General features: G+C 36.7%; 1 protein-coding gene across 1 annotated transcript in view; it reads right to left on the bottom strand.

The window, feature by feature from the left end:
• The window catches only part of LOC116697797 (arachidonate 15-lipoxygenase B-like), an 8,570-nt gene that overhangs the window by 6,047 nt on the left and 2,308 nt on the right, over positions 1–215 (bottom strand).

Here is a 215-nt window from a genome sequence, read left to right as displayed (position 1 = left end):
CTTTCAGCTAAAATTGCAATCAGCAGTATATAATAGGCACCAAACTGAAATCTACTCTATTTTGAATATGTGGTTAACAGCTGTTACAGCATTTGAACCCAGTGCTGTAATACCACAGTGTTGTGCAGTTCGTGTTTAAAGCCATGGCATAAGTTTGTAGAGTTACAATAGTCAATAATCATGCAACTTCCTCAAATAAGCTGATCTGCTTCAAG

Source organism: Etheostoma spectabile, chromosome 2, assembly GCF_008692095.1.
Source record: "Etheostoma spectabile isolate EspeVRDwgs_2016 chromosome 2, UIUC_Espe_1.0, whole genome shotgun sequence".
NCBI classification, from domain to species: Eukaryota; Metazoa; Chordata; class Actinopteri; order Perciformes; family Percidae; genus Etheostoma; species Etheostoma spectabile.
Note: the sequence above shows the minus strand (reverse complement) of the source record. Positions and strands in the feature narration are given on the sequence as shown.